This window comes from Genypterus blacodes, unplaced genomic scaffold, assembly GCF_046128005.1.
Source record: "Genypterus blacodes isolate CSIRO-AG114 ecotype Tasmania unplaced genomic scaffold, CSIRO-AGI_Gbla_v1 ptg000061l_1, whole genome shotgun sequence".
Taxonomy (NCBI): domain Eukaryota; kingdom Metazoa; phylum Chordata; class Actinopteri; order Ophidiiformes; family Ophidiidae; genus Genypterus; species Genypterus blacodes.
This window is the reverse complement of record NW_027466873.1, coordinates 571,872-588,019: the sequence shown is the minus strand read 5'-3', so window position 1 is coordinate 588,019 and position 16,148 is coordinate 571,872.

The following is a 16,148-nucleotide window of genomic DNA, read 5'->3' as shown; positions in this document are numbered from 1 at the left end:
CTTTTCCATTCCTCCCTCACCGCACTGTAACACACACACACACACACACACACACACACACACACACACACACACATATTACTCCCAGTATCTACTTATCTGTGCTACACTCAGTCACTTTTACTATCTTTGACACTTTATGCACACACATACACACACACACACCCACACACACAACCCCACTGGGCTTCACATTCACTATTTACTGTCACATGGGCTTGAACTGCAAACCCTCAGCTTACCGGCCACACACACACACACAACCAGAAAAATAGGACCGTGCGTTTGAGCCCAGATGCCACATTCAATTCAAATGGTGAAGAAAGGCTTTTCCACCATAGGGGACAGTTTATAACAAGTATACAGTTTGATGCATAGCGCCACAGTCACAGGCAGTAAACAGGCAGGACACAATACACACTGGCTGGCAATAGCATATCAGGATTCACCTTTAAGATTCTCGCTCTTCTCGTACTTCCTTTTCCCAGATAACATATGGATGCATATCTAAAGAGGGGCCAGAGGTGGTACAGATGTGTATTTAACCATAGTCACCTAGGTTATTGAACGTGGCTCCATCGTTTGACGGACGAGCTCACTTCATTACTGTCGTCTTTATTGTCTTCTGCTCGTTTGAAACAGGAAATGTGACTGAAATCCTTCCGTGTGAGTTAGAGATGAAAAAACTAAAAAATACTCAGTCAATCTTTGGTTACTGCTGTTGATCATCACACCTCATTGTTTGCACACAGAGACATATTTGTAATGAAACACATGGATACCTCCTGTTGTCCTGTAGGCCTTATAGTTATTGATATGTAGTATAATGATACAGCCCCGCTCCATCTGTCATTGTGTGTGTGTGTGTGTGTGTGTGTGTGTGTGTGTGTGCGTGTAGGAGGTCCAATGTCTAACTAATCACACTTCAATGAGCACTAACCACTGGTCCAGGCTTCTAAATCTCCTCTCCTTACAGCAAGCTGCGTCTAAATCCCCCACGGTCGCCCCTTTAACACGTCATTAATCCCCCGGCAGCCCTTTTTGATCGGGGGAGCTTGTGTGAAGGGATAAGCAGGCGCAGAGACAGGAGGGCAGAGGTAACACAGCGCTGGATTTACGCCGCCACCGGCAGGTTAATCCTGCATCCGCGCTGGGAGGGGGGGGGGGGGGGGGGGTGGCGGGCGGTGTGTGTGTGTGTGTGTGTGACAGAAGAGTGTGTGTCTTTATGGAGACAGTTAAGGATCAGCTCCATCGCAGTAACGACTCTTGGGGAACATCAGCATCTGGTGCTCAATGTCATCCAGTCCCCAGAAAGGAATGTACAGATTGCTGCCATTTCTTTATTAGATTACAAATGGATGGATGTGAGCGTGTGTGTGTGTGTGTGTATGTGTGTGTTGGTGCGTCTACTGATAAGACCCGAAACAGCAGAGAGCGACCAGATGCCAAACAGACAGAGACAGTGCAAGCGGCAAAAAGGCAGACAGATCTAAATGAAGAACAATTAATTACCAGAGAAATGCATTTGGTGACATGAGTAAGAGGGGAAAAAACAACAGCAACAAAAAAAATGGAATCCTGAGGGTCCTGGAGGGGCGAGCTAATCAGAGCCGCAACATGACAAGAACATGTGCCACACCGGCTCACACACACACACAAAGACAGAGTGCAGAGAGCTGACATCACTTCAATCACAGTGGCAGTTGTGAGGAATATTGTAAAAGCACAAACATTTGGAAGGAAAAGAGGAGAAGAGGAAAAGAAAGATGTGAAAGGAAGGAAAGATGCAAAGAAAAGAGATGATTAAGCCTGGAAGGGCAGTGGGTAGAAAGTGGAACAGAAGGTGTTTGCTCTTTGCTCACTTTGTCTGTTACTATGTAATGTAACACTGGTAAAAGTCATTATTATTCAATTTAGCGACGGGCACAAAGGCAACAATTGAAGCTGCTAACTCTGCCTATGAATTCAATCAAAGCGGGGGCCTTTGTGTGGCGTGCATGAGAGGCGGGTGGACTTTAACATTCTGTCTCCTCTCCAGACTAAAAGACTAATCAGCCACTCAGCAGGGTTCTAGATGCTAACCAGGACTAATTCTGCCACCCGCTGGCTGGTGACACACTGGGACAGCCGTGATTGGCTGTTTAGCACCGGGGGGTCCACCTCTGATTGTCTGCTTAGCATATTTCCTCCCTCATTGTGACGGCTCGCGCTCCGCTCTTCATCCTCGCCGTGCAGCACAATGCAGGGGGAAGTTAAGGATGTGTTTTAGCGTGTGTCTCCCAGTGTGTGTGTGTGTGTCTGTGTGTGTGTGTGTGTGTGTGTGTGCTCTGCGACATGCCACAAGGGCGTGTTTGGGAAAACAAAAAGCCAAATTCATCACTCTGCCTCCCTCCCTCCCTCCTTTATTGCTCCCCCCCCCTCCTCCTCCTCCTCCTTTTTCCCTTCTTCACCGATCAGATAGAATGTCACCTCTACAAACTGCCGCCAGCTAATTAGCTGTTAGCCATGTTTGTGTTCTTGACTGATGACAGGATCATTTACTCCGGTCTCCAGCTGGCTCTGTTTGTCGGAGCCATCTCATTAGCATGGCAAATTAGTCGCACTCAGTCAGGGTTCTGCCTCGCCCAATGAGAAGTGATTGGAATGCAAATCAATCAGGAGGGCGGGGACACGGAAATCAGAGCGGCGGCGGCGGCGGCAGCGACGGCAGAGGAGAGCGTGAGGTTAAGAAATGTGTAAAGTTGAATTCTTGAGGTAGATAATGAAAGATTGAGTCGCTTTGTAATGAGTTTGTTTGCCATCAGGATGAAGAGTGATGAAGACAAGGATTTTTTTTGTCGTTCAAGGTCAATCGTGTGCAATCACTGTGGCATGTGATTGTTATTAGCACGAGTGTAATTCCCCTTAAAAGCTCTGGAATTAAACAAACTAATGGTGGGGAGAAATCTGTCAAGAAACAAACATCTTTTGTTCTTCATCATCGGTGCATCATTCTGCTCAGAGTCGCTCATGCGTTCCCGGCGTAAAGTATCTTCTCTTTAATTTAATATCCTGTCATGGGCTTTTTCTTCTCATCAGCAGGAAGTTATCGATCACACTCTCGGCAGCTGCATTTCCTCTGCACATCGCTCAGGTCCGGCTTGCTGTCGGCTCATTTACCTGCGGCGTGTTTGGCCGCTGAGTGAAGGGAAGCAAAGTTTGAATCCACGCAGAACAACAAGGCCATCCGGGGATTCGGGAGACATTTATGTTATTAGAAGTGCAGTTGATCTGTGTTTCTCTGTCTCTCTGTCTCTCTCTCTCTCTCTCTCTCTTTGTGTGTGTTCTAGTACTTCAGTCAATCTCTGGCAGCGAGGGGAGTGTGTATGTGTGTGTGTGTGTGTGTGTGTGTGTGTGTGTGTGTGTGTGTGTGTGTGTGTGGGTGGGTGTGTGTGGTGGAGAGAAGGACAGAGGCGGAGAGAAGGAGGGGAGCAGTAATGTAAGAAAATTGGAGGATTAGACGGCGAGCCCTCTTCCTGTCTGCTGCAGCCCCCTGCACCACCTCCTCCTCCTCCTCCTCCTCCTCCTCCTCCCCCCCCCCCTCTCATGCCTCCATCCGACCCTCAGACTGTAATAACACGGCCCGACGCGCCGACTCTCTCCCTCCTCCCTAATCCTTATCCCTAACCGATCTGTCACCTCTGCTTTCTCCTTTGCTTCATTCTCATCCTCCTTTTTGCATATCCGGAACATATCCGGAAAGTTGATGGAAGGATTACAGTGTATTTGTGTCTCTCGCAGCCTCTCTCCCACTTTGTCACTGTCATCCTCGATTCCTCCAGTAGCCGCCCCGCCCCTCCCCTCCCCTCCGCCATTAACACGTCCATGCAATTCTTTATCAAAATCCTGTTTGGTGCCATTAGGGACCTGGAGGATCACTGTATCTACATCAGAGACGGATTTTCGTTTTGGCTGTGTTTTTGCTGGCCTGTAACAGCACGTATGGAGCAAAGGGGCGAGCGGGGGGGCGGCGGGGGGGAGTGAGCAACGAGCAAGAGCTCCAGAGTGTACACGGAGGGGTCTGAAAGGGCCTAAATGGATCTGCGATTGGACTCTCTGAGGTCGTCATCAGCTCAGATTGGAGGCCATTAGGGCCTATTTAAAAGAATTACTTCCAGGATGCAATCAAAAACCCTGATAGGTAATCAATGGCAACTAGATCAGGGCACAAAGGCAGTCCATGTCTCTCAATCAGCCACCATTCAGCAGGACAGGGAGATCTGTACTGGACACATACTGCAGTCACTTGTGCTGCACATGCACACACACACACACACGCATGTACGCACACACACCCGACACAATACACAATCGCCAATAGCTGAAAGATGTGTGCACACTGGCACACACTGTGATAAAAGTGTACAATCATTAGAAATACTGTAGGAATTGGGACATAAGTACATGCACACACACACACACACACACACACACACAGTAAGGTGATCTGCAGATGGCCGTACGCTGTGCTACTCCGCTCCGCTCCCAGACAGTGATTTATCAGGAGACATGTAATGCCTCCAACACCACCCCCTGAGCTTTAAAAAGAAGAATTACAGGGCATAACGGAGAGACGGAGAACGAGAGAGTGATGGAGAAACAATAGAGAGACTGAAAGGGGAGGGGGGGTGAGCGAGCGAGGAGGATAGAGGGAGGGAGGGAGGAAGAAAGTGGAGTAATGGGGGGGAAAGGTAAGAGCGAAGGGAGGAGGCTGAGGACAGACAGGTTGATTTATTAGAACTTCTCGTTAACGTAGCTCAGTATACACGCACGCACACACACACACACACACACACACACACACACACACACACACACACACACACACACACAGCATCCACAATCCAGTGAGAGTGATGAGTGGGGGAGCGGTTGGTAATGCTGCTCAATGATGCATGTGGCGTTTAGTTCAGTTTGAGTGCGCCGCTTCCTGTAGCCGTGCTGGTTCACAATATGCCCTGGCAGAGGGAGAGAGAGAGAGAGAGAGAGAGAGAGAGAGAGAGAGAGAGAGAGAGAGAGAGAGAGAGAGAGAGAGGGAGAGAGAGAGAGAGAGAGAGAGACTGAGAACCCCAGGGCCACAAATTAGGTCAATATGCCTGCTTCATAAACAGAGCAGAACCCTCAGAATCGACGCCGAGGGGCGAAAAATTAGCACCCAGGACCGGGGAGGTTGCACTCCTGGCTGCGTCGGGGTTCACGCAAACATGCACACATGCATATGCAAACACAAGACAAGAGAGAGCGAGAGAGAGAGATACGGCCAAGAATGCGCAATAACTCGATTTATTAGGTTATATACACCAGCGAATATAAATGCAGATATATATATATACCAATAGGAACAATAATAGCAGTGACATGATAAAACACCATCAAGAAGGGGATATGAAACACACACCGCCCCCCTGCAATAAGATTACAGGATATCGACTCTCAGTAGATTTGCCAGCGGGAGTCCCCAGTATAATAAAATCAGATTAAAGGACAATCATATTTATTTCTAGTATATACAATATATCAGGCTTGCTCAGTAGCTCTTATTGTGATAGGCTGTGAAAAGGCGAGCCTCTGTGTACTCTCCTCTTCTAAGTTGACGCTAGGCTGTGTTTAATGAGCTTCAGGTGTCAAGGAGTCGCGGATGTAACAGGATATGTTGGCGAGGCTTATTGATTTATTGTTTTTCAGAAGAAGTTTTTGTACTTTTGTTATTGCCTGGCTGTCACCCGTAATGTCATTTCGGAATCATTTCAGGTGAATCAAAGTTGAGGGATGGTGTGTAAATGTGAGCGCGTGATAGCACTGCAGAGAGATGAAATATTAGAAATTAGATGACTCGGAGAGGTTAATATGACTTCTGACATCTAAACACAACACGTAAAGGCCCTCTAGGAATAGAAAAGAGTATGTGAAAGCATACAAAAGGAATAATTTATAGGCCTTCAGGCTAGAAAGCACAGGAGGGAGAAATAATAATAAAAACTAACTGCTAAATATAATGATAAATTGATGGACTATCACTTCTGCCTGTACTACTACCATTACCTCGAATAATATTAATAATTCCCATTCTGAATGCTGACAGTGTGTGTGCGTGTGCATGTGTGTGTGTGTGAGTGAGATCCTATGTCACATTTCTTACTGTTTCTGTGAGGTCAGGAAGAACGATGTCATACAAACAAACGTCAGAATGGGGCGAGAGATGAAGGGAGGAGCCTGAATACGACACAGAGCACAAAGTACACACACACACGCTTATGCTTATGGTGCTCAACAAACACAACCGCTGAAAGTGAGATGCTACATAGACGACTGAGGCGCTCACACCGTTTGTGTTATAAGCTGAGTAAGTGTAATTGTAATTGTCGTCAGTGCCATTAGCTTCCGTCTACTGCAGGAGCTCAAACAGAGCAAACGGCTTTGGCAAAAGGATCCTGCACTTCATTACAGGCTCACAACCTGGCAACCCAAGTCATATTCTTATTGGGCGCAGGTAGGCGTCACAGGTATTACACAGGATCATTGTGGACCTGTAAAGCATTGTCAATTATTTAATGCATTCTATTTACTTATGTAACTACTGTAGTGCAGTGATTCTAACTGTTGTATAGTAAATATGACGCTACCAATCAGTAAAACTAGTTATGTTTGCTTGATCATCCTCTATGTTGGACAGTGTTATGTAGTCGTGAAGCAATTTATGTTCTTATAAACCGATACAACTCCCTTGCTGAGGTGAAGAAAATAATTTGATGATAATGCCCAAGCTTATAAATATTGTAAACATCTAACCAAGCTAACCTGATGTGTCTTCAGAAGAGAACATGTAGTTGTTTGTCTCCATCAGAGCGCATCTTGAAACGACGCCTCCTCTGATTAGAGGCATCAGTGTGATGTAGCCTTGATGTTGTTGAAAATTAATGTCTTGTCAATGTAACAAACATCAACGAGACAAAGTAAGGATGCCGCACACACACAGACAGACACAGACACACACACAGTGCTGATTCTCCATTTTCGATTGTGTTTGTGATTTTGTCCAAAGAAGGAAACTTCCTAAAGCAGAACTTTAATCATTCATGAATTTAACGAAAAATTGAATGATACACGTAAATTTGTTTATACTTTTAATCCACTACCAATATTTACAACCAGACTATGTGTACATACATGAAGAGGTATACGCGATATGCTGTCATATTTCATAACTATACTGTGCATATATATATGTAAAATAATACTTTTTCATAAAACATTATAAGGCAGTTTATATGCAGAGTTAGCTCCCCTGTCTCATTCTTCTCTTGCTCCAGATGGCTGAAGGTCTCTGTGCTCCATGACCCAGCATATGTTCCTTTATCACCCAGCCTTTGCCAAGAGAATTTGGCTTTTTTTTTTTCCCTCTACCCTTTACCTCTGCTAAATAAAGGAGGCTCCGTGCACTCTGCCCCCGCCAGCTTTGTGCTTTATGCAACCAGCTATTTGTCTGCTTTGCTGGCTGTGTCCAGGGAAAGCAACTGTCTAAACACCACACGTATCACTGGATCATAGAGGTTACTATCAAAGCCCATAACACAGGGAGGTCTAAAGCATGGGTTACCTTCGCTTGATTCAGACGCAGGCGGTTCTTCATTGTGTTAGAGTCGCACATTTGTGACATTTGACTGTGTATGTGTGAATGAGCACAGTTTGGCTTGGAATGTCAATAATCATTTGGCAATGGCCGAGACCGATGATCTGTGTGTCTGTGAAAGGCTCAAACTCCAAATGGCAGATCCTAATTAAACCAGTGTGTGATTTTACTGGGGCTCCACTTTTACAAGCGTGTGGTGTGCACTCATCCAACAATGAGGTGGATTTTCAATGGCCACTGAGTTTGTAATAAAAGTCAAATTGTTACCTGGTTAACAAAATCAGACATATTCACTCCATCAATACTTCCAGATCTTGATCGGGTAAACACCCATGATCTAGCCCCTCAACTGTGGAAGAGATTGAAAATATACAGTGGTGGTTGATTATCATTGTGGTGATAATACCACACTTTCCATTCTTTGAAATGCTCAGTTTGTGCACAAATGTAACAAAACCCCTCATGTCCAAATACAGCCTTTGTTCCAGAGTGACTCATCTGATTTTCTTACCAAACTTGTTCTTTTTTCTACATCCATCAACTCCCCACATGTGGATGATTTGCCTCTCAAAGACGTGAAGTGTCGTTGTGTGTGTGATGAAACTTCTGGGCCTCTTTGTAATATGACTTCTCCCTAGTTGATATTACAGGGGAGACATGTAGCTAATGTGTCTGTGTGTGTGTGTGTGTTAGTGTGTGTGTGTGTGTGTGTGTGTGTGTGTGTGTGTGTGTGTGTGTGTGTGTGTGTGTGTGTGTGTGTGTGTGTGGTTTCAGCACCTTGATAAGCATTGTGCATATGAATATCAGTGCATCAAAGCCCAACGACTCACACAGCCTGTAGTCACCTTATATAAATATAAGTATTCCTTCCTCGCCTCTCATTCCATTTCCATTTTCCAAGAGAGAAAGCAGCATTTTATTGTTGTCAGAATACATCAGCTCCATCTGAGTCTACATTAACATTTAAAATCCACTTTCTTTATGTCAGAGAAATCGCAACTGTGCCTTATTATTTTTCAAATAACCGGGCTCAGACTTGTCGGCGGCCCACCCTCCCACACTCAATGTCCCCTCTCTCTCTGCTTAAATGCCACACAATTATGAGTGGCTCCAGGTATGGCAGGGCAAGACGGCCGGGGTTGCTGAGGAGTTAGATTGCAAGCGTGAGTGCACAGGCGTGTGTGTGTGCGTGTGCGTGGGTGCATGCGTGCGTGTGTGCGTGTGTGTGTGTGCGTGTGTGCGTGTGTGCATGTGCGTGCGTGTGCGTGTGTGTGTGTGTGTGTGAACAGACAAGTCATCTTATTTACCCACCTTGGTGTTACGGGTGGCCATCGCCCGCCCAGCTAAATGCCATGCAAATGCTGCTGCTGCCGTCAAGCTGCCAATCACAGCGGTGTTGGCATTCACAGCATGCCGCCGGAGCATTTACGGCGTATGTGATCTTTACTAAATGAGAAATAACCCCAGCCTGTCCAAGCTGGCCACGACGTTTAAACAACGTAATCCCCCTAATTCCCATAGGAGAAAGTGCTGTGAAGACATCGTATTGTGTCAGAGGAATGATAAAGAAAACAAAGGGGGGGTGAGGGGGAGGAGGGGAGGGTGGATGTGTGGGTGGTGAGGGAGGTGTCCTACTCCCACAGTACAGCCTCATTATGATGATGTGATTTACTAGAAAGGCAGCACTAATACCAGCTCCCCTGAGCCGGGAAACAGCGCTTTATTAAACTTTATGAAAGGCTTAGCTGTCCAATTTATGAGGCTGCCTGCTGAGGACATGAGCCTGCAGAGACAGATGAAACAAAAACTTTTACCCCTGACACTACTTTTTTTTTATTCACAAATACAAACACGAGACACGGTGTTAGATTGTTCTCGCGAGCGATGCTGGGAGTCTGTACAGCTCCATGAAGATGAAGACGTTGGTTTCACGGAAAGATTTAATCGCCAAATTTCATCAAATCATTTTATCGAGTGGATCGGAGCCACAAAAGCAAAAGGGTCATTGGGTCTACATTTTACAGCCCCGTAGTACAAAATAAAGTTGTGCGTTTGCGGAGGTGTGATAGGGTGATTGATCTGAACAGCTACTTTATCAGCTCTGAAGATTTATGCGTTAATTTTACTTTACAAGAACAAGAACTCTCTGGGCTCATAACTTCCTTGGTCCACCGACTCCCATCTTCCACTGTCCAGCAGGGGAGGATAGAGTCATTTCATTTATGAGGACAGAAAGCTTTGTTTTGGCTACAAGCGCATGATTAAACACGTCCTACAATGGAGAAAATGAGATTTTCCAGCTGCTCTACTGGTGTTTGGTTGGTTATTTCCAATGACAAGTCAAAATGGACCTGGATTCCTTGTTAAATTTGTAAAACAGACATTCAGTCAACTTTACAGTTGTCTGGACAACCCCCTCCCATTCCCTTTCACCAATGTCTTTAACAAATCAATGTCTTTCTCTCATGAAAGACATTGATGAAAAAGGATTCTTAATCTTAGCAGTCTTTTTTGCAATGGTTGTGTATTGCAGGGGTCTTAAGGGGCCCTAGGGTGCCCTCTGATGCTATAGGATTGGCTGTGGCATAATATGTCAGAGTTGCCACAGAGCACAGTGCTGCTTGGTTTGTTGTAAATGGGTAGAAGGGAATAAGATCTGTGAGATACAATCATACAGTAAACACGGACAAACTGTTGGGTTCGGATTCTTTGAGAGATTGGCGACCACAGAGTCATTTATTTCCATTTGATATTTGTTTTTTTACCAGCACTGGTGTGACGTATAAAACAAAATAACTAATAGAAAATAAAATAAATTAAAATTTACCCTATGTGACCGCCCCCCCCCCCCCCCCCCCCTGAAAAAAATATGAGGTTCTTTAAGCTCTTAAAATGTTTAATATTTCACTAACGATGTATTTTAGAATCCATTGTGCTCTGCATGTGTGTGTATGTGGTGTATGTATGTGTGTATCATGGAAGTAGTCGTAATGCTGCACAGATTATGCACCTGACAGTCGTGATTACACACAGAGCTGTGTGCACCATGCTTCATTCCACTCATGGTGGCATAAAGGCCTCATTAACTCTTCTGTCTGTGCTGACATTCTGTTATCACACACTGACAGACACACACTGATAAACATGTGCATTAAATATTCACTAATGTGTTTATGCTGGCAGAAAGACAAGTGCACACACACACGCACGCACACACATACACACACACACACACACACACACACACACAAGAACAAGGATCTCTAGGCAGCAATTAGTCTTTCCCCATAAGACTTCCCCTCCTTCTTTCTCTCAGCTCTAGGTGCAAATTAAAATGAGTCTTAATGCACTGTCACCAGTGTCCCATCATATAAATACATGGCAGGGTCACACCCAAACACAGGTGCAGTCATTCACACACACACATGCTCAAGGCACATCAAAACACATAATTACACAGTACTTTAAAATTTTCTTCATACGACTTCTTATTCAATACTTACTCAATATGTTTAGGGACGATAACTGAGTCATTATCAATAATTATCCTACAGTCAAGTTGTCTTCTTGGAAAGTCAATGTAAAGCAGTAATATAGCCCATTGGCATCAGTTTTGCACACAATTAACATTTTTACACAACGTAATATAAAGTTAAACAATCCAATCTGTTCATCCAACATAAAGCCTGGAAAATATGCAATTTGTTCATTGTTGGATATGAAGTGATGCTAACTGTGATAATCTGAAGTGTTTGAGGTTTACAGGTGAAATGGATTCAAACAATACCGGAAACTGTTTCCAGTATGTTCCATGGGTTTTTATTTGAGAAGGTTTCATCTCATTTCATCATCTTGTTTGTTGTCTCTGTTGAGCCCGTTCAGATGAGCTGACTTAACAGAAGACTGTGTTTTTCAGTGTTGAGGGTAAAATATCATCCAAATAAGCAGTATTTTAATTAGTTACTCATTGAATTTATTCAATCAAAGACGCTAAACTATTTGGCCTGAACTGTGTATGAAACAGAAAAGGATTTTAACCTGAGAACCCACCAGGAATTGTTATCATACTATATAAAACATGCAGTACCTCAAGGATCCTGTAGATGGTGCTGTCTCGGACGGGTCCCACACAAATCAATAGTAAAGTTGTCGATTTTGTAAATACTGGATCTGATCGCGAAGATGTCAGTTTGTGAGTATTTAATCAACCAACTCCAAACAATAGGAACAAAGACACAAACAAGCTCAGGAGCTCTTGTTGTTGTGAACAGGTCGCCATTTTGATTTGTCGTGCACACGTTTCCAACTCATAGAATCCAAAATGTCATAATGGAGGAAGCACTTTCACTGTCTGCTGTGTGCGTGTGTGTGTGTCTGAAGTACACAGGTGCATCGCTAAACCCAACACACGCCGCAGTGCCTCCAGCAGCAGTGAGGCCGTGCTGTGACCTTGCCAGCCAGCCGAGTTAAACGCACTCGTACCCCGGCAGGCCGGAAGAACGAGCGTCAGCAGTGGGAAAATAACGACATTAGCACTCGAATCAATGGCACTCCGCCGCTAATGAATGACAAGGCTAATTGCGGGAACGGCTTGTTGCTCTTTGGTTTAGATAAATACTCCGACAAGTGGAGTGCTTTAATTATCCCCTGTGTGTTTGTGCCTGCGCGCCGTCGCCACGGCTTCACTCGAGACGCCTGCTGAATGAGACAAGCTAATTAAGAGTGATTTCCTCACTCCCCACTCATTAATAACACAACAGCAATTAAGACAAGCTAGCGGAACATGGTGCGTTTGGTGCTAACAAGATTAGCCTCGTGGAGCATTGAGTTTACTCGAGGAAGACACTTACACACACACACACATACACACGTACACACAGGAGAGTGCGCACACACCTTCAAAAAGAGGAAGGTTAAAAAAGCGAAAGCAACTCTTTTGAGATTGAATGAGATTAGGAGGCGTTGGAGAGATAAAAGGAGCAGCGGAGCAGCTGGAGAGACAATGAGAGTAAAGTGAAGCAGCGCGAGGAGGCAGAGAATAGAGGCAGTGGGACGTAAAGAGCAAACGCAGTTAAATGAGGAAGGGAGCGGATGAAGAGGAGGGCGGAATGGACAGAAGGCAGGACGGTGAAAGAAAAGAGAGGAATTATTCCCCCCAGATTCCATTTCTCCCGCATGAATCACCGGCGTGGCCTTTAAATGAGACGTACCATAAAGGACACACGCTTACATGGGCTCACTGAGTGATGACAGGGGCGGGGGGACAGGGGGGCTGAGGGGGGGCGGGCACAAGTGTTTAATTGGTAACAAATACAGGAGCGCGTGTGAGGAGGATGATAGGAGCAATGAATTCTGGGTGTAAAGCTGCGGCCCACCTTCATCCCTTTCACAACACAGAGACGCAGAGACGCGTCATGACTACATACAGGATGTGGACAGTGAGTCACACGGCTACAGGTGGTAATAAGGGAGAAGCCTTATCAGCTAAATAAACAAGAACTATTTTTGGGTAGAACTGGTTCGTGTGTGTGTGTGTGTGTGTGTGTGTGTGTGTGTGTGTGTGTGTGTGTGTGTGTGTGTGTGTTACAATCTCCTGCACAGAACAAAGGAGAATCAACAACCCAATACTGGGACAATGTCTCAACCTCTCATGGAGGAACTCAAATATATATAAATATGTGTTGGAACTCATCATCCATTTTTAAAACAATTATGATGAAATACGTGTAACAACTCTCCTTTTCCCCCTTAAACAAACACACAGCCCCTTGTTAAAGCCGTTGCTTTGTCCAGAAATGTAATATATTTTGTGTAATAAGTGCATCATTTGCTTAAATGATGTTAAACAATGTATGTGTTTGCAAATCAATACTAATTCATCCTTATGGCACCGTGGTAATGACACATTTAGAAGGATACCAGCTCTTCTATCCATCCTCCAGCACTTCTCCAGGTCCAAGTCCCAGCAGGCTGAGCGACCCAGACGTCCCTCTGCCTCACCACGTCCTCCAGACCCTCCTGGGGGACGTCCTCCTGAGACGTCCCCAGATTGGACCTATAATCCCTCCAGAGTAACCAAGCGACCTGAGGGGAGCTGAGAGTGGAACCAATGCTCCTTCACGATGATGACAACAGCAGCCGGGAGATACAGAATGTTTTGGGCCTAAACAAAACTCTACCGCCAAAATAAAATACAGTAAAAACTACATTTATGTGAGTGAAATCTGCAAAAGCCGCGGAGTTGATTCTGCTATTTGTCTTCGTCATATTTGCATAATCACAGAATCCTTGTAGAATTCTCAACAAGGGAGGAATAAATAGATTTTAAGAAGGGTTTTTTCAGTTGTTTATGAAACATTTCGGCGAATTCAGGATATTTCATCTGCACTAAAATAGGCAAGAAGTCATTCTTGCTTCAGTTTGCTGCATTGGAAAATAAATGTGCTCCTGATAACTGATCAGCACTTGGTTTTGTTGTCAAAAATCACCGTTTTGTACTCCAGGCTGTACATTTTCCAGTTTATTGAAGAAACACAATTATTCTTTATTTTCTCACCCGGAGGGGAAAAGAAGCCTAATAAAGGCTCTTTAACGCAAACGTGGGAGAGCAAAGGAATAACATGCTTCAAAGATACAATTCAGAATTCAGCTGTCTTCATCTTTAAACAGACAGCAAACACGATTCTTAAAGAAAAAGAGAATCTCAGGGAATGCAAAGTGTCTCTGTGTGTGTGTGTGTGTGTGTGTGTGTGTGTGTGTGTGTGTGTGTGTGTGTGTGTGTGTGCGCGTGTGCGTGCGTGTGTGTGTGTGTGTGTGTGTGTGTGTGTGTGTGTGTGCGTGCCGGCGTGCGCGTGTGTGCGTGTGTGTGTGCAAGAGGCTGTATAAAGGATGTCAGTCACAGTAACTTCACGCTGCAGGCATGGAGCTCTCGACAAGAGACTCAATCAGCAGCACTAAAGCCTTCCTCTGCTCCCTCTGCCTCTGCCACCCTACTTTTGTGTCGACTAATCTCCACTGTAGGATGTAGAGGAGCCTTTTGATATTGTCTTCCCCGGTGTTTTTCATTATCGCCGTCTTACCGCGGCCTGCCGGTGGCATTACCTCGACATTAGTGGGCTTGACAGGACGAGAATCACACACACGATCCTGTCACAACCTCCCATCTCTGCAGTAACCCTACTCGCGTTTCAAAGCCCCTCTGCCTCTTCTTATCTCTCACTCGCGCTTTCTCCCCCTGAGGTAAGGAGCCGCAGCAGGGTCATGGACAATATGTGACAACCACTGAGGGCCGCTGTGTCAGAATGATAAAAGTGTTTGTGCGTGGTGGAAATATGCTCATCTGTAAAATCTCACACCAACAAATTACTCCATTGAAAAAAGAACTAAACAACTAAATTCATATTTATCTCATCCTCTCGTTGACATAAAATAATTTACAATCCTTAATATGAGTCTTTCTGGCCCTTATATTATTTATCAAGTGTGATCATCCTTAGTTAATTTCAATAAACACACATTCATTCATGTACTTACAAATGTGCACATTTTGTTGTGAGGCGTCTTCCCATCCATGCATGTTTGATATTGATTGCTGCGCCCTCTAGTGGCTATTAGAGCCCCATGCAGCTGCTGTTATCTCTCAGTCAGGCTCTCCTTCAGCTCCATCATTACCTCGTCTAATGAACAATGCTGAATCTGTGCTTGTCACAGGGAAAGATCTTCCCTTCCGCCTCCTTTGTGCATTTAACTCTCCACTGGAATTTATTCTTTCCCCAGTTTTTCTTCCTCTGGCTTTGGAGGAATTCTGGCTTTGAGGCTGTTCTTTTTTTATTCCAGAAGGACACAATATACTGTAGAGTTATTGATATTGGAAGAGAATATCTCACAGTAATGCTTTTTCATCATTTACATCACTCTCTTACCAGGCAGCTTGTGGATCCTGGTGTGTCTCCTGTGGTTTGTAAAACACTATAGATCCTCTGCTTTGGGGTTTTATTCAAGTACAAACGTAATATATAAGTACTTTAGTATTGCACTATTTGGGGAGTTTCTACTTTGACCTCATTACTTATCTGAGGGAAATATTCTTTGTCTTATACACTATATCTGCTGCTACTAATAACATTGGAGGTAAAAAATATTATATTTAATAAATTATTTTCATTTTTCATTTCATCTTGTCTTTTTCATTCTTTCATTCTCTCCTTTATTTCTTGTCTGTGTGTGTGTCACTGAGCTTTGAGGATTGTCGCTGGTCAGTAAATGTGAATTTCTTGAAGAAGGTCTCCACCTTCAGGTCATTTTCAGGAAGGACATCTTGTCAATTTTGTTCCATTAACTCACCAGCAATTGAACACATGAAGCTGATTACACACATTAAAAAAGGAATATATACATATTTTCATGTCAGATCTTAATTTTATGTCACCATGTGATGTTCACTGATGTTATTAAAGGATTTATTACATCACTAAATTAG